This window comes from Crinia signifera, chromosome 2 (genome assembly GCF_055691185.1).
Source record: "Crinia signifera chromosome 2, ASM5569118v1, whole genome shotgun sequence".
NCBI classification, from domain to species: domain Eukaryota; kingdom Metazoa; phylum Chordata; class Amphibia; order Anura; family Myobatrachidae; genus Crinia; species Crinia signifera.
In genome coordinates this window covers 134893041-134919211 of record NC_139218.1, presented here as the reverse complement: position 1 = coordinate 134919211, position 26171 = coordinate 134893041, and positions in this window count along the sequence as shown.

Sequence of the window (26171 nt, the reverse complement as noted above, 5' to 3'; positions counted from 1 at the left end):
GAATAGTGCTTCTGCTTCCTCCAGGTCCACGTGTAAGGCCTGGGGGTGGGGGTGGGGGGGTTGGGGGGGGGGGGGTTGTGGTGTGTCAAGGGGGGCGGCCTTGCCAAGATGGTCAGGTGGAGTGGTGATGCACTGGGCGTCCTGCTTGAATCTGCAGTAGAATTTGTTAAGGTCTCCTGCCAGTTCCTGATGAGTTTTGGGCTGCCTGGGCGCTTTCTTGTAGTTTGTAATGCATTTTATGCCCTTCCAGACAGCTGCAGGGTCATTTGCCAAGAGGTTATGCGTCAGCTTGTTCGTGTACTCCTTTTTGGCTAGCTTGATTGCGTGTTCCAGGCTTTTTGAACAGAGCCCTATCACCACTTCTGTAGGCCTCCCCCTTCTCCCGACGAAGCTTCCTGAGCTGATTGCCGAACCATGGCTTGCTATTGTTAAAAGAACGGACCCTTTTGGGGGGCACACACAAGTCTTCACAGAAGCTGATGTAGGATGTGACTACGTCGGCTAGTTCGTCCAGGTCGGACACCGAGGATTTGAATATGTTCCAGTTGGTGCACTCGAAGCAAGCTTGACGTTTTGTCTTTGTCTCAGCGGTCCATTTCCTGACAGACCTGACAGGCTTTGCAGACTTTAGCTTCTGTATGTACGTTGGGAGGAGATGGACTACGCAGTGGTCAGAGAGTCCCAGGGCTGCATGTGGTATTGATCGGTAGGCAGGCTTCATAGTGGTGTAACTTTCGCTCTTCCCTCGTGTGACACCTAACCTGCTGCAAGTATTTAGGAAGTCTCCCAGCACTATGAGCATTGAGTCCGGGTTTCTGAGCTCGATGTCCGTGATCAGCGCGGCCAACTGAAGTTGTGAATTGGATGGGCTTGGATGAGGGGGGATGTATACTCCTACCAGGATAATTGAGGCAATTTCCTGGGGGGGGGGGGGGGGGTAGAATGGTCTGCATTTGATGGTCAGTGTCTCCAGTTGAGGGCTGCCTGACTTGCCAGGAACACCATCAGTACACCACCTGTCGTTTATATAGAGGCAGATTCCACCTTCCTTGAATTTGCCGGAGAGTTCTTTGTCACGGTCAGCCCTGAAGAGGCCGAAGCCCGGCAGAGTCACAGGAGTCAGTAATGTGTTTGTCTAGCCAGGTTTCAGTGAGGCAAAGGATGGGGGACCTTGCACTGACCGACCTAGAGTCATGTATTAATATGGATAGCTCGTCCATCTTGTTGACAAGGGACCTTGTTTTGGAGAGCAGGATGGCTGGGAGGGCAGATCTGTGGCCCCTGTGTCTCCATTTGACAAGGGCTCCAGCATGACAGCCTCTCATGCGCTTCCTCCTGCGCTTCACCATGCTGTGTCGCCACCCTGCTGCCCGTGGGGTAGAAACCCACGTTGACACCCTGGTGGCTGTGATGGGATTGTTTTTGGAGTCGCACCGCGGGGGGCACATCCTCATGCACTGCGCTACTTATGGGAGCAGCATACATGCTGTTCAGCAGCCTGGGGGGTATGTCTCCATGTAGGGGAGTGTGCCTGCTACTGATGTCTCCCCAGACAGTGTTGTGGGCCTGGGGCAATATGAGCGGCTGGGTTCAGCTGTGCTAGGGGCAAAAGCTATACAAAAAAATGTTCCATTATATAAAGGCAATGCATGCGATTTTTTCATTGAGTCCAGTCGGTGCAAGCGTATTTAGTCTGTATATCTATTCTGATTCACATTGATTGAGTCATTTCTGTCTGTCTCCTCCACGCACTGAAGGGGAAACATGATCTATTATCATGCATCGCAGATTGGATAGTGTGTGTCCACATGGCTTAAAATGACGCGCAACCGGTTGGTCGATGTCCTTGCCCTTTAAGGTAGCTGTAATAGCAGACCTATGTAGGGCTAAACGTTCTCTGAATGTTCGAATAGTTTGGCCAACGTAGATTTTATTGCAGGGACATGTGATGATATAAATTACATAGTGGGGGAAATTTACTAAGATGTGTATTCTACTTCACATGTGATGTTGCTGTGGGCAACCAATCAGAAGCTACTTCTTATTTATTTAGCACCCTCTAGAAGATAGTAGACATGATCTGATTGGTTGCCCATAGCAACATCACATGTGAAGTACAATACACAGCTTAGTAAATTTCCCCCATTGTGACTTACAATTGAGTACGTGTCGAATTTATATAAATATATATGACCTGTTTGGGGATGTTTGAAAGAATAGCCAGCTTCCATATGTAGTACAAGAAGGACATGTCACGTTTCGTGAAGCACCAGCTGGAGTGTAACGGAGGCAGGGTGCTTTAATGTAGGGCTGTAGTGAACGACAGATTGGAGTGAAGCAATTGGATAAAATTAAACCTTTTTTAATAAAGATACTGCAGTACAAGATATGAATGATGGCATAAAGAATTACTGTAGATATTGATAAACTGAAAGAAGGCAATAATAAACAGTACTTATTGGAGAGCTTGGAGAGGATTGGGAAGTTGAATGATTGGATGATTGCAGGATTGGATGATTGAAGAAAGATTGGATGATTGGATGAATAATTGGATGGTTGGATGAAGGATTGGATGAAGGATTGGATAATTGGATGAAAGAGAAGAAGATGAAGTCCAGTAGAATCTGTGCTGAGTGAGATCGTAGCTGCAGGACCAGGGATGCGACCACGGATAATACCCGTCAGGAATGAAGGAAGAAGATGACACCCTTTGTGGGGTTAACCTTGTCCTATCCTAATAGGCGGCAGAGGGTTCCGTGATGATATGGTGGAGCAGTGGACGATCAGCAGGGAGATCAGCGAAGACTTTCACCAGGATGCGAAGGAGAGCTGTAGTGGATACTACAGGGATAGCCAGGAGTGACCAATGATGTTAGCGGGTAGACATCATTGTACTGACTGCCGGTCTGGCCCGGCTAGTCAGAATTTAAGGGTAGAGCTGAGCGGTGATTAGCTGCGCGTGTGACCTCACACTTTAGAGCCGCGTAGCATAGGCTGTAGCAACCAAGAAGATGGCCGCCGCCAGATGCGGCGACAGAAACCAGCCGGCGGAGAATATACGCGGAGGCGCTGCAGCCGGCGCTTCCCAGCCAGAGGGCTAACATGACACGGACACCATCATGGCTGCTCATGCCTCACGCCACCCAGAGCCTGCACAGCAGGAGACTGCACACCACAGCTGTCACCTGGTGGTGACAGAGTGTTGGAACGCAGACAGCCAGCATGGGCATCAGCAGCGGAGGTGAGCACCAAGACAGAGGGTAGCATATCAGAGGTCTGTAGGACCGGGACAGCACAGGGAGCCAGGGTAGCTGAGATGGTGGTCGTGACAGCACCCCCTCCTTTACGAGTGGCCCCAGGACACTCTTTGGGTTTAGTTGGAAATTTCTTGTGGTATCATTCTGTCCCGTATTATTCTGGGGGCGTGTAATTCAGACGCATTGGTCCAGGATCTCTCTTCAGGACCATAGCCATTCCAATCGATCAAGTACTGTAAGCGCTTGTACCTAATACGAGAGTCCAGAATTCGGGCCACCTCATATTGAATGCCCCTGTGTGTAAAAACTTTGGCAGACCTGGAAAGAGCAGCATGAAATTTGTTTAATACTAAAGGTTTAAGCAATGAAATATGAAATGAATTCAGAATCCTTAAGTAATGTGGTAATTTTAACTTATAGGCAACTGGATTGTTGATCTGTATTATCGGGAAAGGACCGATAAAACGGGGTGCAAATTTCATCGATGGTACACAAAGACGAATGTTACGAGTGGACAGCCATACCTTGTCACCCACTCTCAATGTGGGAATAGCTCTTCTTCTTCTATCAGCAAATCTCTTATATTTCTGTGAAGCTTTCAACAATGATTTCCTGATTTTCTTCCAATGCTGACGAAGCTGATGGAGAGTTAACGCTACCGCTGGAACAAATGTTGATGGTAGCCGCTGGAAGTCAGGAACCCTAGGAAGGAAGCCATAATTAACAAAGAAAGGTGTAGAAGAAGAAGATGAGTGGTACGGATTGTTATGACCAAACTCGGCCCATTGTAACACCTCGACCCAGTCATCCGGGGAGGACGAAACATGTAAACGTAAAAAAGTCTCTACATCTTGATTGACTCTCTCCGTTTGGCCGTTAGATTGTGGATGGTAGGCTGTGCTGAAGTTAAGTTGAATCTTGAGGACTTTACATAGAGCTCGCCAGAATTTTGCGACGAACTGTACCCCGCGATCTGAAACTATTTATTTTGGTAGCCCGTGGGTTCTGAAGATCTCCTTGATAAAAGGATTTGCTAATTTTGGAGCTGATGGTAACCCACGAAGCGGTATGAAATGAGCCATTTTAGAAAAACGATCTATGACCACCCATATGGTGGTATAACCATCAGCTGATGGAAGGTCGGTAATGAAGTCCATTGACAAATGAGTCCACAGACCCTGAGGAATGGAGAGTGGCATCAATGGACCAACTGGAGCTAAATGGGAGGACTTATGTTGGGCACAATGAGGGCAGGAAGCAATATATTCCTTAACATCTTTTTTCAGGGCAGGCCACCAGTACCATTGAGAAAGGAATTCGTAGGTCTTCTGAATCCCCGGATGACCGGAGAATTTGGAATCATGAGCCCAATGCAGAATTTCCTTCCTTGAGCTTGGTTTAACAAAGGTTTTACCTGGGGGAATTGACGCTTGTACAGTTGTAGCAGCAAAAGCGAGAGGATCAATAATTGGACTTCCCTCACATGACTTGGACTCCTCTTCAGTCTCCCACGACCTAGACAGAGCACCTGCCTTGCGATTTTTTGCTCCAGGAGAAAAAGACAGTTTAAAATTAAATCTGGAAAAGAATAACGCCCACCTGGCTTGTTAAGGATTGAGACACTGAGCATTTTTCAAGTATAGCAAGTTCTTATGATCAGTGATAATGTTAATGATATGGGCTGCCCCCTTGAGTAGATGCCGCCACTCCTCTAAGGCCATATTGATAGCTAGCAGTTCTTAATCCCCAATAGCATAGTTCTGTTCAGCTGGGGAAAACTCCTTAGAAAAGAAACCGCATGGATGTAACTGTCCGTCAGTATTAGTCTGGGAAAGCACAGCCCCCATGCCAATAGCAGAGGCGTCGACTTCCAGGGTGAAGGGTAAACTGACGTCTGGTTGGGCCAGAACTGGTGCCGAGATGAACTTTTGTTTGAGCAGGGTAAAAGCTTTAGAAGCCTCTGAATCCCAGTTGGAGGGCTTGGCACCCTTTCGAGTAAGAGCAGTTATTGGAGCTACAATAGTAGAAAAGCCTTTGATGAACTTTCTATAATAGTTGGCGAATCCGAGGAATCTCTGAACCCCTCGGAGGGTGTGAGGACGAGGCCACGTCTGGATTGCTTCAACTTTAGCTGGATCCATCACCAGACCGGAACCTGATACGATATACCCCAAGAAGGGTATGGATGAGACCTCAAAGATACATTTTTCTAATTTGCAGAAAAGGAGGTTCTTCCTGAGGCGAGAAAGCACTTCCTTGACAATTTCTCGATGTTTCTGAAGACTATGGGCAAATATCAGGATATCGTCAAGGTAAACCACAACATGCTTGTACAGAAGATCACGAAAAAGTTCATTCATGTAAGATTGAAAAACCGCTGGTGCATTACTCTGGCCGAAAAGCATAACAAGGTATTCATAATGTCCATCTCTGGTATTAAAAGCGGTCTTCCATTCGTCTCCTTCACGAATGCGAATAAGGTTGTAAGCTCCTCGGAGATCTAATTTTGAGAAGATGGTAGCCCCTTTGATCCTGTCAAAAAGTTCTGTGATGAGTGGCAATGGGTAACGGTTTTTGATGGTAATTTAGTTTAACCCTCGATATCGATGCACGGTCGTAACCCTCCATCCTTTTTCTTGACAAAAAAGAAGCCGGCTCCAGCAGGAGAGGAAGAGGGGAGGATAAACCCTTTGGCTAGGTTTTCCTGTATATACTTAGACATAGCCTGTGTCTCAGGCAAAGACAAAGGGTAAGTGCGACCCCGAGGAGGGTTCTTTCCTGGTATTAGATCGATTGAGCAGACCCATGGACGATGAGGAGGTAATTTATCAGTAGCTTTTTTGCAGAAAACATCAGAGAAGTCTTGATAGTGAGTAGGTAACCCTTCAGGAATTTGAAGGGAGACTTGACGTGTAGGTGCCACGAATTTGAGACATGACTTGGTACAAGTGGCACCCTAGGCTTGGACCTGGGACGTTACCCAATTGATACTGGGATTATGGGCACGTAACCAGGGGAGACCTAACACGATTGGGTAGGAGGACTTGGGAATGACAAAGAACTGAATTTTTTCAAAATGTAGCAGTCCAACATGTAAAGTTATTGTTTGTTTTTGCAGAGTGACAGTCTCACCTAATATATGGCTTCCGTCTACAGCGGTAAGATAAACCGGACGTTGGAGAGGGGTGGTAGGTAGATGCCAATGCTTGACAACATCAGTGGTGATGAAACTTTCTGCTGCTCCAGAATCTAGGACAGCCGGCAATTGTCTGAACTGATGTTTGACTTGCAACGATACTTGAAGAATACAGTCTTTATTTTTTGGAGAGGCTATAACAACCCCTAACCTGCCCTCTCTCTTACAGGTTAGGTTCTGGCTTTCCTGGTTTCTTTGGACAAGAATAAACGGAGTGCTGGGGATCATCACAGTAGAGACAGAAACGTTCATTGTGACGACGCTTGCGTTCATCTGGAGTCAATTTGAAGCGGTTAACCTGCATAGGTTCCTCCGCTGATGGTGGTGGAGGTTTAGAAACATGAAAAGATGAACTGGGAGTGGTTCGATTCCTCTCGAGTTCTCTCTCTGAGTCTTAGATCAATTTTTGTGCAAAGAGAGATCAGGTCCTCTAATCTGGAAGGCAAATCTCTTGCTGCAAGCTCATCCTTGATTTTGTCAGAGAGCCCATTCATAAAGGCCGTAAGAAAGGCTTCCTTATTCCAGGCCAATTCAGCTGCAAATATCTTGATTTGTATTAGATACTGTCCTACTGTTCTAGAACCTTGACGTAAGCAAAGGATCTCAGTTGCAGCTGAGCTGAGTCGGCCTGGTTCATCGAAGATGATTTTGAAGGTGGAAATGAAGCGAGAGTAGTCAGCTAGGAGTGGATCTGCTTTTTCACACAGGGAAGATGCCCAATTGAGAGCAGAACCGGAGAGGAGAAATATTACGTAAGCCACTTTGGTACGGTCAGTAGGAAAATATGAGGATTGAAGTTCGAAGTGAATTTCACATTGATTAAAACACTCTACAATTTTTTTGTATTGCCATCGATTTTAGCTGGAGAAGGAAGTTGAAGATGAGCTGTGATTCCTGTCATTGGAGATATGGGTTTAGACGGTTGCGCCGGTGTGGTTGTTGACCCTTGGCCCTTTTGCAGTGTTGCTTGAATTGTATCCAGTCTTTTGGATAGACCTTGGAGGGCATGAATGACTTGCTCCTGAGCAGCCTCCTGTTGATCCAGGTGGGCCGCCAGTTGTTGAACTGGAGCAGCTCCTCGCTCCTGTCCTGATGCTGGATCCATGGAGTCAGTACAAACTGTCACGTTTCGTGAAGCACCAGCTAGAGTGTAACGGAGCTGTTGCATGAACGACAGATTGGAGTGAAGCAATTGGATAAAATTAAACCTTTTTTAGTTAAGATATGAATGATGGCATAAAGAATAACTGTAGATATTGATAAACTGAAAGAAGGCAATAATAAACAGTACTTATTGGAGAGCTTGAAGATGATTGGGAAGTTGAATGATTGGATGATTGCAGGATTGGATGATTGAAGAAAGATTGGATGATTGGATGAAGGATTGGATGAAAGAGAAGAAGATGAAGTCCAGTTGAATCTGTGCTGAGTGAGATCGTAGCTGCAGGACCAGGGATGCGACCACGGATAATACCCATCAGGAATGAAGGAAGAAGATGACACCCTTTGGGGGGTTAACCTTGTCCTAGCCTAATAGGCGGCAGAGGGTTCCGTGATGATATGGTGGAGCAGTGGATGATCAGCAGGGAGATCAGCGAAGACTTTCATCAGTATGCGAAGGAGAGCTGTAGTGGATACTACAGGGATAGCCAGGAGTGACCAATGATGTTAGCGGGTAGACATCATTGTACTGACTGCTGGTCTGGCCCGGCTAGACAGACTTTAAGGGTAGAGCTGAGCGGTGATTGGCTGCGCGTGTGACCTCACACTTTGGAGCCGCGTAGCATAGGCTGTAGCAACCAAGAAGATGGCCGCCGCCAGATGCGGCGACAGAAACCAACCAGCGGTGAATATACGCGGAGGCGCTGCAGCCGGCGCTTCCCAGCCAGAGGCCTAACATGACACGGACACCATCATGGCTGCTCATGCCTCACGCCACCCAGAGCCTGCACAGCAGGAGACTGCACACCACAGCTGTCACCTGGTGGTGACAGAGTGTCAGAACGCAGACAGCCAGCATGGGCATCAGCAGCAGAGGTGAGCACCAAGACAGAGGGTAGCATATCAGAGGTCTGTAGGACCGGGACAGCACAGGGAGCCAGGGTAGCTGAGATGGTGGTCGTGACAGCACCCACTCCTTTACGAGTGGCCCCAGGACACTCTTTGGGTTTAGTTGGAAATTTCTTGTGGTATCATTCTGTCCCGTATCATTCTGGGGGCGTGTAATTCAGACGCATTGGTTCAGGATCTCTCTTCAGGACCATAGCCATTCCAATCGATCAAGTACTGTAAGCGCTTGTACCTAATACAAGAGTCCAGAATTCGGGCCACCTCATATTGAATGCCCCTGTGTGTAAAAACTTTGGCAGACCTGGGAAGAGCAGCATGAAATTTGTTTAATACTAAAGGTTTAAGCAAAGAAATATGAAATAAATTCAGAATCCTTAAGTAATGTGGTAATTTGAACTTATAGGTAACTGGATTGTTGATCTGTATTATCGGGAAAGGATCGATAAAACGGGGTGCAAATTTCATCGATGGTACACAAAGACGAATGTTACGAGTGGACAGCCATACCTTGTCACCCACTCTCAATGTGGGAATAGCTTTTCTTCTTCTATCAGCAAATTTCTTATATTTCTGTGAAGCTTTCAACAATGATTTCCTGATTTTCTTTCAATGCTGACAAAGCTGATGGAGAGTTAACGCTACCGCTGGAACAAATGTTGATGGTAGCCGCTGGAAGTCAGGAACCCTAGGATGGAAGCCATAATTAACAAAGAAAGGTGTAGAAGAAGAAGATGAGTGGTACGGATTGTTATGACCAAACTCGGTCCATGGTAACACCTCGACCCAGTCATCCGGGGAGGACGAAACATGTAAACGTAAAAAAGTCTCTACATCTTGATTGACTCTTTCCGTTTGGCCGTTAGATTGTGGATGGTAGGCTGTGCTGAAGGTAATTGAATCTTGAGGACTTTACATAGAGCTCGCCAGAAGTTTGCGACGAACTGTACCCCTCGATCTGAAACTATTTATTTCGGTAGCCCGTGGGTTCTGGAGATCTCCTTGATAAAAAGATTTGCTAATTTTGGAGCTGATGGTAACCCACGAAGCGGTATGAAATGAGCCATTTTAGAAAAACGATCTATGACCACCCATATGGTGGTATAACCATCAGCTGATGGAAGGTCGGTAATGAAGTCCATTGACAAATGAGTCCACAGACCCTGAGGAATGGAGAGTGGCATCAATGGACCAACTGGAGCTAAATGGGAGGACTTATGTTGGGCACAATGAGGGCAGGAAGTAATATATTCCTTAACATTTTTTTCAGGGCAGGCCACCAGTACCATCGAGAAAGGAATTCGTAGGTCTTCTGAATCCCCGGATGACCGGAGAATTTGGAATCATGAGCCCAATGCAGAATTTCCTTCCTTGAGCTTGGTTTAACAAAGGTTTTACCTGGGGGAATTGACGCTTGTACAGTTGTAGCAGCAAAAGCGAGAGGATCAATAATTGGACTTCTCTCATATGACTTGGACTCCTCTTCAGTCTCCCATGACCTAGACAGAGCATCTGCCTTGCGATTTTTTGCTCCAGGAGAAAAAGACAATTTAAAATTAAATCTGGAAAAGAATAACGCCCACCTGGCTTGTTGAGGATTGAGACACTGAGCATTTTTCAAGTATAGCAAGTTCTTATGATCAGTGATAATGTTAATGATATGGGCTGCCCCCTTGAGTAGATACCGCCAATCCTTCAAGGCCATATTGATAGCTAGCAGTTCTTGATCCCCAATAGCATAGTTCTGTTCAGCTGGGGAAAACTTCTTAGAAAAGAAACCGCATGGATGTAACTGTCCGTCAGTATTAGTCTGGGAAAGCACAGCCCCCACGCCAATAGCAGAGGCATCGACTTCCAGGGTGAAGGGTAAACTGACGTCTGGTTGGGCCAGAACTGGTGCCGAGATGAAATTTTCTTTAAGCAGGGTAAAAGCTTTAGAAGCCTCTGAATCCCAGTTGGAGGGCTTGGCACCCTTTCGAGTAAGGGCAGTTATTGGAGCTACAATAGTAGAAAAGCCTTTGATGAACTTTCTATAATAGTTGGCGAATCCGAGGAATCTCTGAACCCCTCGGAGGGTGTGAGGACGAGGCCACGTCTGGATTGCTTCAACTTTAGCTGGATCCATCTCCAGACCGGAACCTGATACGAGATACCCCAAGAAGGGTATGGATGAGACCTCAAAGATACATTTTTCTAATTTGCAGAAAAGGAGGTTCTTCCTGAGGCGAGAAAGCACTTCCTTGACAATTTCTCGATGTTTCTGAAGACTATTGGCAAATATCAGGATATCGTCGAGGTAAACCACAACATGCTTGTACAGAAGATCACGAAAAAGTTCATTCATGTAAGATTGAAAAACCGCTGGTGCATTACTCAGGCCGAAAGGCATAACAAGATTTTCATAATGTCCATCTCTGGTATTAAAAGCGGTCTTCCATTTATCTCCTTCACGAATGCGAATAAGGTTGTAAGCTCCTCGGAGATCTAATTTTGAGAAGTTGGTAGCCCCTTTGATCCTGTCAAAAAGTTCTGTGATGAGTGGCAATGGGTAACGGTTTTTGATGGTAATTTTGTTTAACCCTCGATAATCGATGCACGGTTGTAACCCTCCATCCTTTTTCATGACAAAAAAGAAGCCGGCTCCAGCAGGAGAGGAAGAGGGGAGGATAAACCCTTTGGCTAGGTTTTCCTGTATATACTCAGACATAGCATGTGTCTCAGGCAAAGACAAAGGGTAAGTGCGACCCCGAGGAGGGTTCTTTCCTGGTATTAGATCGATTGAGCAGACCCATGGATGATGAGAAGGTAATTTATCAGTAGCTTTTTTGCAGAAAACATCAGAGAAGTCTTGATAGGGAGTAGGTAACCCTTCAGGAATTTGAAGGGAGACTTGACGTGTAGGTGCCACGGATTTGAGACATGACTTGGTACAAGTGGCACCCTAGGCTTGGACCTGGGACGTTACCCAATTGATACTGGGTCTATGGGCACGTAACCAGGGGAGACCCAACACGATTGGGTAGGAGGACTTGGGAATGACAAAGAACTGAATTTTTTCAAAATGTAGCAGTCCGACTTGTAAAGTTAGTGGTTGTGTTTGCAGAGTGACAGTCTCACCTAATATACGGCTTCCGTCTACAGCGGTAAGATAAACCGGACGTTGGAGAGGGGTGGTAGGTAGATGCCAACGCTTGACAACATCAGTGGTGATGAAACTTTCTGCTGCTCCAGAATCTAGGAGAGCCGGCAATTGTCTGAACTGATGTTTGACTTGCAACGATTTTTTGGAGAGGCGTTAACAACCCCTAACCTGCCCTCTCTCTTACAGGTTAGGTTCTGGTGTTTCCTGGTTTCTTTGGACAAGAATCAACAGAGTGCTGGGGATCGACACAGTAGAGACAGAGACGTTCATTGTGACGACGCTTGCGTTCATCTGGAGTCAATTTGAAGCGGTTAACCTGCATAGGTTCCTCCGCTGATGGTGGTGGAGGTTTAGAAACATGAAAAGATGAACTGGGAGTGGTTCGATTCCTCTCGAGTTCTCTCTCTGAGTCTTAGATCAATTTTTGTGCAAAGAGAGATCAGGTCCTCTAATCTGGAAGGCAAATCTCTTGCCGCAAGCTCATCCTTGATTTTGTCAGAGAGCCCATTCATAAAGGCCGCAAGACAGGCTTCCTCATTCCAGGCCAATTCAGCTTCCAATATCTTGAATTGTATTAGATACTGTCCTACTGTTCTAGAACCTTGACGTAAGCGAAGGATCTCAGTTGCAGCTGAGCTGAGTCGGCCTGGTTCATCGAAGATGATTTTGAAGGTGGAAATGAAGCGAGAGTAGTCAACTAGGAGTGGATCTGCTTTTTCCCACTGGGGAGATGCCCAATTGAGAGCAGAACCAGAGAGGAGAGATATTACGTAAGCCACTTTGGTACGGTCAGTAGGAAAATATGAGGATTGAAGTTCAAAGTGAATTTCACATTGATTAAAACACTCTACAATTTTTTGGATTGCCATCGAATTTAGCTGGAGTAGGAAGTTGAAGATGAGCTGTGATTCCTGTCGTTGGAGACATGGGTTTAGGTGGTTGCGCTGGTGTGGTTGTTGACCCTTGGCCCTTTTGCAGTGTTGCTTGAATTGTATCCAGTCTTTTGGATAGACCTTGGAGGGCATGAATGACTTGCTCCTGAGCGGCCTCCTGTTGATCCAGGCGGGCCGCCAGTTGTTGAACTGGAGCAGCTCCTCGCTCCTGTCCTGATGCTGGATCCATGGAGTCAGTACAAACTGTCACGTTTCGTGAAGCACCAGCTGGAGTGTAATGGAGGCTGGGTGCTTTACTGTAGGGCTGTTGCATGAACGACAGATTGGAGTGAAGCAATTGGATAAAATTAAACCTCTTTTAATTAAGATACTGCGGTACAAGATATGAATGATGGCATAAAGAATAACTGTAGATATTGATAAAATGAAAGAAGGCAATAATAAACAGTACTTATTGGAGAGCTTGAAGATGATTGGGAAGTTGAATGATTGGATGATTGCAGGATTGGATGATTGAAGAAAGATTGGATGAATAATTGGATGGTTGAATGATTGGATGAAGGATTGGATGAAAGAGAAGAAGATGAAGTCCAGTTGAATCTGTGCTGAGTGAGATCGTAGCTGCAGGACCAGGGATTCAACCATGGATAATACCCGTCAGGAATGAAGGAAGAAGATGACACCCTTTGGGGGGTTAACCTGGTCCTAGCCTAATAGGTGGCAGAGGGTTCCGTCATGATATGGTGGTGCAGTGGATGATCAGCAGGGAGATCAGCAAAGACTTTCACCAGGATGCGAAGGAGAGCTGTAGTGGATACTACAGGGATAGCCAGGAGTGACCAATGATGTTAGCGGGTAGACATCATTGTACGGACTGCCGGTCTGGCCCGGCTAGACAGACTTTAAGGGTAGAGCTGAGCGGTGATTGGCTGCGCGTGTGACCTCACACTTTGAAACCGTGTGGCATAGGCTGTAGCAACCAAGAAGATGGCCGCCGCCAGATGCGGCGACAGAAACCAGCCGGCGGAGAATATACGCGGAGGTGCTGCAGCCAGCGTTTCCCAGCCAGAGGCCTAACATGACACGGACACCGCCCCACGCCACCCAGAGCCCGCACAGCAGGAGACCGCACACCACAGCTGTCACCTGGTGGTGACAGAGTGTCGGAACGCAGACAGCCAGCATGGGTATCAGCAGCGGAGGTGAGCACCAAGACAGAGGGTAGCATATCAGAGGTCTGTAGAACCGGGACAGCACAGGGAGCCAGGGTAGCTGAGATGGTGGTCGTGATACATAGTAGTTGAGGCTGAATAAAGACTTGCGTCATCTAGTTCAACCTATGTTTATAGTAGCTTATCCCTTGTTGTATAGTATGTTCTGATATTTTTAAGACAGATTATGTTACTTATTCGTACCCATGGATATTTTTAACCAATAAATGGTTATCCAACCTTATTTTAAACATATTTATAGTGTCTGCCGACACCACTTCTCCAGGAAGAGAGTTCCAAAGTTTGACTGCTCTGACTGTAAAGAAATTTTTTCTTCTAGATGAACAAAATCTTTTTTCTTCTAATCTAAACTCGTGCCCTCGCGTCCTAGATTCCTTTCTAGTAGAAAAAAGGGTGTTTGACAGTTCCTTATACTGGCCCCTAATATATTTATACATGTTGAGCATATCCCCCTTAAACATCTTTTCTCTAGTGTAAATAGTCCCAAATTGTTTAATCTTTCCTCGTAGCTTAAATTCTCCATTCTCCTAATAAGCTTTGTTACTCTTCTTTGGATTTTTTCTAATTCTATGATGTCCTTTTTATAGTGCGGGGCCCAGAACTGCACTGTGTATTCGAAGTGCGGTCTAAAGAATGATTTGTATAGAGGCATATTTACATTTGAGTCCCTAGTTTCCATGCCCCTTTTAATACATGTGAGAATTTTTTAGCCTTTTTTGTTGCTATATTACATTGAGCACTACACCCCAGTTTGTTGTCTATTAGGACTCCTAGATCCATTTCGAGTACTGAATGACCCAATTCATTCCCGCTTAGTTTATAACTAGCACACTGGGTATGTCTCCCAAGGTGCATGACCTTGCATTTGTCCACATTGAACCTCATCTTGCACTTTTTTGTCCACTCATCTAGATTGTCAAGATCATTTTAAAGCTTGGGTATATCTTCTGATGTTTTGTATCGTCCGCAAAGATGGATACATTGCTGAGTAACCCCATCCCAATATCGTTAATTTAAAATGTTAAACAAAATGGGCCCAAAAACCGAACCCTGTGGCACTCCACTTAGTACTGGTATCATATTTGAAACAGCACTGTTCATGACCAGTCTTTGTTCTCTATTACACAGCCAGTTCCCTACCCATCTACAGATATTTGCCCCTAATCCCATGTCCTCCATTTTATTTATCAACCTCTTGTGTGCTACTGTGTCGAAGGCTTTAGCAAAATCTTTTTTTTAATTGAATACTCTTATTTCATTTTATAGACATTTACATACATATACTTTTTTTTTTAATAGTATTCTTTATTGAGTTTATTATAGTTACGTACAAAAAGACATAAAAAAGACGTATACAAACACAGAAAAAGAAAATACACAATACCAACAAATACAGAGACAGCCAGATACCAGTTACAGAATATGACAAATGTACAATTTCATAGCGGCATATTAGTAAGACACTAGGTTAATCAAAATCTAAAACATTGTTCAAAAAAAAGAAAAAAAATTGACATGAAGTATATTATTTACTATCAACCTTTCATTACCGCTTCATCTAAATGGTCTTCAAAGCCCTAATACATTGATCCGTAGCCCAGTTAACCTAATATTCTAACCTGGATGGAGGGTTGCATAATAATTACATAATTCGTGCATATCACAGAACACCCAGTACTTTACAATCTTATTTTATCGCTATATATTACCCTAAAGGGGGAACAGCTCAATGTGCTTAATATAGACTCAGTGCTCATTCATATATTTAATATTGTCCATAGACTTCAATGTATTACAGTGCATTATAATCAACCCAAAACGTGATTCATATAAGTAGTGCATTATATTTTTAAGTTACCTTAATACTAACAATCATCCAAAGAACAGGATAGTGAAATCCTACAATTCCAAACACATCTCTTTATACTAATAGTAATCTTATATATTCAAAAGAATAACGTGTGGTTCATACAAGCGCAACCCTAATCCCAATCCCTCCCTCCCTCCCCCGGTTATCCTTCTACCCCATTAAATCTAGAATAGTACCATCGTCCCCATACCCCATAGAACTTAGTAACTGAGCTACTCGTCAGGTAACTACTCTTTTCATGGTCCATAGTGGTGTTAACTAATACAACCCATTCTTGGATCCTGGGACCGGTCTGGGCCATCCAAGAGCGTGCGATTGCGGTTTTTGCAATGGCGCATAGAATGATGCCAATATTACTCATTTCCTTGGGGATAATGTTAGAGGGCCATATTCCCATAATAAGTGCGGCGGGTTTGATAATGGATCTCGGAAAGCCCAACTCGACCAATATCTCCCCAACTTTCTGCCAAAACTTTTGCAATGTTTTGCAATCCCATAGGAGATGCCAAAAGTCGCACCCATTCTTCTTACACTTTGGGCATTTACTAACCGTATTCGAAAATCTAGACATCCTATCTGGAGTTAGATAAGTCCGATATAATATGTTCAACTGGATCTGCTGTATCCTGGTTGACCTAGAGGCCAGCGCAGGAGCAGCAAGAGCCAACCCCCAGGATGTTGAGTTCAACTCGGGAATATCATTACTCCATTTTTGAAGTAGTCCCTCCAGTTCCTCTCTTTGCATATACTCACTCAAAAACTTATAGCATTTTGATAGCTTTTTATATTGAGACATCTTTTTCAAGAAGACCTTGAGTGGAGAATCCTTTATAACAATTGGGTTATCTTTATTCACCTGATTTATAGCACTTCTAATTTGTAAGTATTTGAAGAACATAGTTTTTGGGAGGTCATATTCCCTTTGTAGCTGAGTAAAGGTTTTGAGTGAGTTTTCCATAAAAAGCTGGCCCATAAATTGAATCCCATACTGCCTCCACAAACCACCCCCCTGATCACCCCCCAATCTCGCCAGTTGTGGTAGTGCAAAAATGGCCCGGTCTGGATCTACCTCTTCATAGTACATACGTTTGCTAATCCACTTCCAAATATTCCTTGCTTGTCTAAGCAGGGGAGGGAGGGATGTCCTGAATTTCACATTATCATCTAGCAATACCTGGAGTGGAGAGAGGCCCAGGGCCTCCTGTGTAAATCCAGTGAGATCTTCAGTCCATTCCCCCTCCCTCACCCAGCCAACCAAGTGAGTCATCTGGGCAGCGTAGTAATAAAGTTTAAGGTCGGGCATGGCCACCCCGCCTCGTTGTCTATCCCTATACAGTGAGGTCATTTTGATTCTCGGGGTTCTATTCCGCCAAATAAATGAAGATAATATTGCATTGATTTTCTTGAAATAGGATTCTTTAATGAGGGCTGGAGATTGCACGAATATATATAAAAGTTTCGGTAGGATTGACATCTTAATCAAATTAACTCGCCCAATAGTTGTCAATGGAAGATGTAACCAGCCCTTACATTTATTTTTAATTTCAACTATCAGGGGGTCCAAGTTGTCTAGGGGAAAGCTAGCGTCTCTCCCCGAAACAACCACTCCCAAATACCTGAACCTATCTACCACCCGGAGGCCGAGGCTTTCACCACTCGGCCCGGTCCCAGCCCTCTGAGTTACAAGAAGGTTTGATTTACTGTAGTTAACAGTCAGTCCTGAATGTCTACCAAACTCCTTGAGCACCTCAGTAACTATCGGTAGTTGGTTAGCATAGTTCGCCATCCCTACCAACAAGTCGTCCGCATACAAGGATACAATATTATTTCGTATGCCCACCTCGCCTAGTTCTACCCGCAGCTTGCACGCCAGTGGCTCAATGGCCAATGCAAACAACAGTGGCGACAGCGGGCAACCTTGTCGGGTACCCCGTAGCAAAGGGAAGGAACTGGAGACATACCCATTCGCTGATACCCTAGCCGAGGGAGCTCTATACAGTAGAAAGACCCGGTCAATAAATTGGCGCCCAAATCCAAAGGCCATCATTGCCTGCCTAAGAAATGGCCACTCAATGGAATCGAATGCTTTACTCGCGTCAAACGACGCGAGTGCAACATCTCTTCCAAGTACATCGGCCATTTGAAGGTAGGTATATACTCTTCGTATATTCAATACCGTGGATCTTCCACGCATAAAGCCATTTTGATCGGGATGGACAATCTTATTTATTACACTATCCAGGCGATTCGCCAGGATCTTGGCATATATCTTTGCGTCTACTGTAATTAAGGATATGGGACGATATGAATCCAATAAGACCGGATCTTTACCACTCTTTGGTATAACTACAATGATGGCCTCCCTCATTGATTCAGCCAGATCTTTCTTAGCATCCATTTCCTGGAATATTTTTAGTAACCTCGGGGCTAGTATCTGCACTGATTGTTTATATATTTCCCCCGGCAGACCATCAGCCCCTGGTGCCTTATTGGTCGGCAAAGAATTTATAGCCGCCTCAACCTCATGCAATTCTAAAGGGGAATCTAGGAAGGTACGGTCATCGCCAGACAGCCTAGGGAGACTAATTGTATCCAAATAGGTTGCAGATTCCTCCTTTTGCGAATCTACTCTAGATTTGTATATTTCCCTGAAGTGAGTTGCAAAGGCCTCCGCTATATCGGCCGGCTTTGTATAGATCTCCCCAGTTTCTGTTTGAATTTTAGGTACTACATTCCCAGTTTTTTCAACCCTTGATAAATAGGCCATAAATCTCCCTGATCGATCGATATTTTGGTAAAATCTATGGGATTGCTTCAACATTCGATATCTAGTCATCTTTTGAAGATGTTCCACCCACTCTTTCTGTGCAGTGAGCCAATCCATCCTGTCAACTTCAGTTTTACCCATAATATATTTATGTTCCTTCTCCGTTAATCTAACTTCCAACTCTTGCGCAGTTTCTCGGGCTTTCCTTTTTACTTCAGCAATTCTTTTAAGCAGGTACCCCCTTAATGTTGCTTTAAATGAGTCCCAGACTATAGTGGGGCTAGCTGAGTCCACATTGGCATTAAAGAAGTGTTCAATCTCTATATTTAATTCCTCAAGACAATTAAGGTGGGACAGCCAGGCAGGGTGGAATCGCCAGTATCTATAACCACGCTGCAATTCAAGATCAACCCGCATTATCACTGGGGAGTGATCTGAAACCCCGCGGGGCTTATATTCTATCCCTACTATCTCACCAAGTATATCCCCAGTCGTAAAAATAAGGTCAATTCTTGAGAATGACTTATACGAGGCCGAGTAGCATGAGAATTGATTAAGCTTGGGATTTCTTTCTCGCCAAGCATCCCACCATCCCACCATTTTAACAAAATCCGCCAGTCCACTTCTGCTAGTGTCTTGGCCCCCTTGTTTATTCCATTTATCCATTATAGGGTTCATTACTGCATTAAAATCCCCAAGACAGACTACAGGAATATTCGGACGCTGAGAGGCAAATTCAACCGCTGCCCTGAGTACATCAAACGAAAAAGGGGGGGGAATGTAAACAGCCAAGATGCAATATCGTTTAGTGTTAACAACCCCGTCCAGAAAAACGAAACGACCAAGTGGGTCTAGTTTAGAGTCAATAGGTTCAAACATAACATTTTTTGTAACCAAGATCGATACTCCTCTAGAAGAGGAAGTAAAGGTGGAGTGGAATACAGCACCTATCCAAGGGCGTTTCACTGCACCAGTTCTCCCCCCATGCAGGTGAGTCTCCTGGAGACATATTATATCCGCCTTAAAATCCCTACATTGTCTAAGTATCAGGGAGCGTTTGACCTTCTCACTTAGTCCACGGACGTTCCAAGTTAGAAACACAACCATAGTTTTTAATGGTACAACCTTGCGGTTTGATCTGCACCTCTCGTCGAGGTCTCCATCTGGTTATATCATGGTCCCATCTGAGGACTATTGTGTCATATGACTGGGAGTACAACACGCATGTACATAATATCTCTGGTATCATACAGTAACACACAATAAAAAATACATAAATTGACAACATATACCCCTGTCCCTCGCCCACCCCCCACCCTGTATAACCTACCCCACTAGGCATACCTTCGGCCCGCCCTACATTCAAGCTACCCCCTAAGACAGCCACCCATTAACACTACCGCTGAGAGCACTTTACTATTGGTCACAATCCAATGGCGGTCCGAGCCCTCCGAGGGCCTCTTACTGGTACTAATCTCTTATGGCCGCCTCCCCTCCCCAAACCCAGTACCCCCCCCCCCCGCCCAATGATCCAGTCTCAATCAAAAAAAAAAAAAAAAAAAAAAAAAAAAGGGAGGCCCTTATGTATCCATCAACAGTATTCTCAGCAATTATAGTCAACTTACACCTCTGTATTATCATATTAGTTTTATACAGGAAGAATACAAAAGGAAAAAGGAGGGAGAGAAGGGAGAGAGAGAAAAAAAAAAAAAAAAAAAAAAATAATTTTCCCTTTCCCCTTTCAACTCATGTATATTTCAACACCATCGACATCAGCCATATTGTACCCACTTAAAGACTACTTACAGCACACAGCTTTGTATTATAACAAAGGGAGAGAAGAAAAAAAAAAAAAAAAAAAAAAATTCTTCCTTTTCCCCTTTCAACTCATGTATATTTCAACACCATCGACGTCAGCCATATTGTACCCACTTAAAGACTACTTACAGCACACAGCTTTGTATTATAACAAAGGGAGAAAAAAGGGATGAAAAAAAAAAAAAAAAAAAAAAAGAATAAACAAGGACTGAAACCAGCAGAAATAATACTATCAGCAATGACATGTCTTCCTTAACCAGGTGTCATTTGTCGATTGGATGGGAAGTTCCTGTCTAACCAGGCAGCCACTTCTCCTGGAGTGAAGAAAAACTTAGTCTCCCCACCGTTTATAATTCTCAATTTAGTAGGGTACAACATTGAATAGTTCAAATTCAGTTCTCGAAGTCTAGTCTTGACATTTTTAAACCCGGCCCTTTCTTTTTGTATCAAGTATGGAAGATCAGGGAATAGGGAGATCTTTTTCCCATTATATTCAAGGCCACCCTTTGCTCTTGCAATCCTCAGAATATTATCTCGGTCCTTATAGTGCAGGATTTTTGCAATTAAGGTGCGCTGGACACCTCCGGGTATCGGGGGTCTCGATGGAACCCTATGTGCTCGTTCAACAGTGAAAAAGGGCGTTAGGGCCTCGCTTCCCAGACTCGATTTCAACCAATCTTCTATAAATTTTTCAGGCCGATCGGATTCTACTTTCTCCTCAAAACCCACAAATCGGATGTTATTCCGGCGTAAACGCCCCTCCATATCCGATATCTTGTTTTGAATATCTGACATTTTACCAGCTAAGCTTTTAACCTGGGTCTGAAGAGGCGACATTGAGTCCTCAATACAGGAGACACGCGATTCCACCTCCGTCATCCGATTTCTGAGTTTTTGTGCATCGTCTCTCAGCAGTACAATATCAGATTGCAGTTTATTAAGCTGTTCTGATAGACGAGACTCACATGAATTAACTGCATCTAGAACCTGTTGGAGGGTCACCTCCCCTAGTTGTTGGGGGGGGCTACCCCCTTTTGTGGGTGTAGATTGCGGAGTGGCCTCTCTTGAATCGGTGGGATTTTTTGCCTGAGATCTTGCAAACTTCTCTAGTTTAGCAGCGGCCGAGCTCTGCGTAGTTTTCCCCATTATGGAAGCAGTAGCGCACTGTTGATGCTAACTGTTTACAGTGTCCAAAGAGGCTCAGAGGTATTTAGCTATCAGCAGGGATATATACCTTTATATTGGCCACAATATTGGCCGCCACTGTATCAGGATTACCAAACCAGGGTATAGGAATAGAATGCTGCTGGTCACCAAAGGTTACTACTTAGAGTAGTTGATATACCGAGACTGTCCTTCACCACACACACGGGGCAATTTTATCACGCGTTTGGGCAATCCCCTTCAGCCTCAACGGTTTAAACAGAGTCACTCCACCATTTACCTAGACCAGTTAATATTGCTGACATCACTGGTGTAATTAATATGTACCGGAGGTAGAGAGAATTCTCAGCAGCAGCCCAGTTGCATAAAAAACCACAAGCCCAATTCTACTGTTCTTATACAGTGTGTGTGGGCTTACCATCAACTTGACTGTTGAACCAGTCTACTCCATTGTAGATCCCAGTGTGGCTGTTATACAGACGGCTAGGACTCACTGTTCACCCCAGTATGGCATCCCTCCTCCTGGCTGTGTATCGTGTTCAGGATCCTTAGCTTCTTGTGGGTCCTCTGCCGTGGAAGCAAAAAGATGGAAGCACCGGTCTGCAGCTTACCGCGTGCAGTAACTCCAGCACGCCGCCCATTCACAGCACCCTCCTATTTCCCAAAGAGCGGCAGCGTCTCACCACGCGTCACAGCGCGTCACGGTTCCCGGCGTGCAACGGGGTCCGGCAGGGATTCAGCACAGAACAGCCAAGGGAAAAGGGCCCCCGTAACCTCACCACACGATGCGGCAGCCAAGCATTGAGGGCGACAGTTCAGAGCAACTACCCGGCAAACAGGCACCTGATGACCCTGGGCATGTCACGCAGGTAACGGGCGGGGTGGCGAGAAGCCGGGGAAGCAGGTCCGGAGGTGATCAGCGACACCTCATCTCGTGCAGCCCTCGGAGAGGTCGGAGCTCCTCCCCTACGTACACGCCGTCATGACCCACGCCCCCCCTACATACATATACTTTAAATTACTAATTCACATTTATCATACATATATACTTTACAAACAAGCGTACAATACTGACATACATATACAGGTCATCATTTATATTTCATTTTTCTGATTTTGCCGTATACTGTTCATTGTTTCAGAGAGACTCAGTTATAGTACATTCGACATCATATATGGGTGCACTTCTAGACAGCATATATAGGCTCTACTTGCGTGTTCGTGGATTTATATAGACTTTACTTTTTACATGTGGATTTAATTCATTATTACTTGATCCCTTTTTTTTTTTTTTTTGTGTTATCCAAAATTTCAGTTAAATTGACTGTGCTTTTACAAAAAAGAGAAGTAACAAAGTGTTTTTTTTTTTAAAAAAAATTTTTTTTTTTTTTTTTTTTTTTAATATGTATGATCCAAAATTTCAATTAAAGTGACTGTGCTTTAAAAAAAAAGGCTTTAGCAAAATCTAGGAAAATCACATCTACAGCATTTCCCTTATCAAGGTTTTTGCTAACCTCTTCATAGAAACCAAGTAGATTACTATTTATGTATTTGAAAAACTTCTTGGGGTTAGTTTTACTTTCAGTGGTTATGCACTCTCCATAATCCCTTTTAGCTACTTTGATTGCCCCTTTGCAAATTTTGTTTGATTCTTTGTATTTCGTGAACGCCTCCTTATTTAAGTTATTTTTATAGAATTTAAATGCTCTTGTTTTATTGTTGATTGCTGTAATAACTTTTTTGTCCAACCATGGTGGCTTTTTTTATTGAATTTACCCTTAGTTACTTTAGGACTGTATTTAATAGTTAATGATTCGAGTACATTTTTGAGAGTATCCCACATTTCCTCAGCATTTATCCCCTCAAAAACTGTTTCCCCACACAATTCTTTTTAGGGCTTCTCTGAATAATTAGAAGGTAGCTTTTCTGAAGTTTAGTATTTTTGTTGATCCTTTATGATGTAAAGTGTGTGTGGGCTTACCATCAACTTGACTGTTGAACCAGTCTACTCCATTGTAGATCCCAGTGTGGCTGTTATACAGACGGCTAGGACTCACTGTTCACCCCAGTATGGCATCCCTCCTCCTGGCTGTGTATCGTGTTCAGGATCCTTAGCTTCTTGTGGGTCCTCTGCCGTGGAAGCAAAAAGATGGAAGCACCGGTCTGCAGCTTACCGCGTGCAGTAACTCCAGCACGCCGCCCATTCACAGCACCCTCCTATTTCCCAAAGAGCGGCAGCGTCTCACCACGCGTCACAGCGCGTCACGGTTCCCGGCGTGCAACGGGGTCCGGCAGGGATTCAGCACAGAACAGCCAAGGGAAAAGGGCCCCCGTAACCTCACCACACGATGCGGCAGCCAAGCATTGAGGGCGACAGTTCAGAGCAACTACCCGGCAAACAGGCACCTGATGACCCTGGGCATGTCACGCAGGTAACGGGCGGGGTGGCGAGAAGCCGGGGAAGCAGGTCCGGAGGTGATCAGCGACACCTCATCTCGTGCAGCCCTCGGAGAGGTCGGAGCTCCTCCCCTACGTACACGCCGTCATGACCCACGCCCCCCCTACATACATATACTTTAAATTACTAATTCACATTTATCATACATATATACTTTACAAACAAGCGTACAATACTGACATACATATACAGGTCATCATTTATATTTCATTTTTCTGATTTTGCCGTATACTGTTCATTGTTTCAGAGAGACTCAGTTATAGTACATTCGACATCATATATGGGTGCACTTCTAGACAGCATATATAGGCTCTACTTGCGTGTTCGTGGATTTATATAGACTTTACTTTTTACATGTGGATTTAATTCATTATTACTTGATCCCTTTTTTTTTTTTTTTTGTGTTATCCAAAATTTCAGTTAAATTGACTGTGCTTTTACAAAAAAGAGAAGTAACAAAGTGTTTTTTTTTTTAAAAAAAATTTTTTTTTTTTTTTTTTTTTTTTAATATGTATGATCCAAAATTTCAATTAAAGTGACTGTGCTTTAAAAAAAAAGGCTTTAGCAAAATCTAGGAAAATCACATCTACAGCATTTCCCTTATCAAGGTTTTTGCTAACCTCTTCATAGAAACCAAGTAGATTACTATTTATGTATTTGAAAAACTTCTTGGGGTTAGTTTTACTTTCAGTGGTTATGCACTCTCCATAATCCCTTTTAGCTACTTTGATTGCCCCTTTGCAAATTTTGTTTGATTCTTTGTATTTCGTGAACGCCTCCTTATTTAAGTTATTTTTATAGAATTTAAATGCTCTTGTTTTATTGTTGATTGCTGTAATAACTTTTTTGTCCAACCATGGTGGCTTTTTTTATTGAATTTACCCTTAGTTACTTTAGGACTGTATTTAATAGTTAATGATTCGAGTACATTTTTGAGAGTATCCCACATTTCCTCAGCATTTATCCCCTCAAAAACTGTTTCCCCACACAATTCTTTTTAGGGCTTCTCTGAATAATTAGAAGGTAGCTTTTCTGAAGTTTAGTATTTTTGTTGATCCTTTATGATGTAATTTACTAAAGTTGATTTCCAGTGAAACCATATTGTGGTCACTGTTCCCTAGGTGTTCAATTACTTTTGTGTTTGAAACTAAATCTATGTTATTTGTTAATACCAAATCCAATAATGCCTTATTACGAGTTGGAGCTTCTACCGTGTGTGTGATAAACTGGTCTTTAAGTAAGCTTAGGAACCCACTGCTTCTTGCTGTTTTACATGTTTCGTTTTTCCAATCAATATCAGGTCAATTAAAATCCCCCATAATTAATACCTGGCCCTGATCTGATGATTGTTTGATTTGGTTTAAAAGAAGAGACTCGTCCCCTTCGTTTATGTTCGGTGGTCTATAGCATACCCCTATTAAAATTCTGTTACTAGGTTTTTTGTTATTGTCATTTATCTCTGCCCACATGGCCTCCGTGTAGTCTTCCTCTGTACCAGTGCTCATTTCTTTCTCACACAATGTTAAGTTATTTTTTACATATAGGCACACCACCCCTCCCTTTCTATTATCCCTGTCTTTTCTGTAGAGTGTATATCCCTCCATGCATAATGCCCAATTGTGCGACTTCTTACACCATGTTTCTGTAATACCAATAATGTCATAATCGTCCCTAGTGACCACAGTTTCAAGTTCCCCGATTTTACCTGCTAAGCTTCATACATTAGCCAGTAGGCATTTTAATTTATGTTTATTTTTATTTGCGTCCCTAACATTGTGTTGAATTTCTCCTCTGGACTTATTTGTATTCCTTACTAACTTCCTTGTACCCACCTCCCACTTAGTAGACTCTCTATAGCCCTCCCCACCTTTCCCACTGTCCGACCTATTTACAGCTTTGAAACTTCTTCCTATGTCGTTAACTCCTTCCCATACCCTAAGGTCATCTGTACCTAAGAGCTGTAATGAGGTAAGATTACTGTTATTACATAATATTCCTTGAGCACCCCATGAATTACCCACAATATTACCCTTATTAGTACCCCGGATATTGCCTGTAACTATGTCCTCCCCCCTCCTCCTCCCCCAAATTGATTCTTGACCCCAATCCTACTATTCTCACTATGGGTCCCATAGTATCTAGCTATCCCCACCCCTCCATTGCCTAGTTTAAAATCTCCTCCAACCCTCTAACCATCCTTCCCCCCCCCCAGCACCGCAGCCCCCTCCTCGTTCAGCTATATTGGCCCCTATCCTCAAACCTCTATCGTTCTCTATTTCTGTCCTCATACTCATAATTACTATTTGA